The sequence below is a fragment of the Sinocyclocheilus grahami genome, unplaced genomic scaffold, assembly GCF_001515645.1.
Source record: "Sinocyclocheilus grahami isolate Dianchi unplaced genomic scaffold, SAMN03320097.WGS_v1.1 scaffold1073.1, whole genome shotgun sequence".
Taxonomy (NCBI): Eukaryota; Metazoa; Chordata; class Actinopteri; order Cypriniformes; family Cyprinidae; genus Sinocyclocheilus; species Sinocyclocheilus grahami.
In genome coordinates this window covers 180,494-181,414 of record NW_015506252.1, presented here as the reverse complement: position 1 = coordinate 181,414, position 921 = coordinate 180,494, and the positions used below count along the sequence as shown (strand labels likewise).

General features: G+C 48.2%; 1 protein-coding gene across 1 annotated transcript in view; it reads right to left on the bottom strand.

The window, feature by feature from the left end:
* Positions 1–921, bottom strand: part of mars1 (methionyl-tRNA synthetase 1) — a 38,381-nt gene that overhangs the window by 15,263 nt on the left and 22,197 nt on the right. The gene's annotated exons all lie outside the window — the stretch shown is intronic.

Below are 921 nucleotides of genomic sequence, written 5' to 3'. Positions count from 1 at the left end.
ACACACACAGACACACAGACACACAGACACACACACACAGACAGACACAGACACAGACACAGACACAGACACAGACACAGACACAGAGACACAGAGACACAGACACACAGAGACACAGAGACACAGAGACACAGACACACAGAGACACAGAGACACAGAGACACAGACACACAGACACACAGAGACACAGAGACACAGAGAGACACAGACACAGAGACACAGACACACAGAGACACAGACACACAGAGACACAGAGACACACACAGACAGACACAGAGACAGAGACACACACAAACAGACACACACAAACAGACACAGAGACACACAGACACACAGACACAGACAGAGACACACACACACAGACACAGAGACAGACACACAGACACAGACACAGAGACACACACAAACAGACACACACAAACAGACACAGAGACACAGACACACACACACACAGAGACATAGACACAGACACACACAGAGACACAGACACACACACAGAGACATAGACACAGACACACACAGAGACACAGACACACACACAGAGACATAGACACAGACACACACAGAGACACAGACACACACACAGAGACATAGACACAGACACACACAGAGACACAGACACACACACAGAGACATAGACACAGACACACACAGAGACACAGACACACACACAGAGACATAGACACAGACACACACAGAGACACAGACACACACACAGAGACATAGACACAGACACACACAGAGACACAGACACACACACAGAGACATAGACACAGACACACACACAGACATAAACAAACACAGACACACACAGAGACACAGACACACACACACACAGAGACATAGACACAGACACACACACAGACACAGACACAGACACAGAGACACACACACACACACACACACACACACACACACACA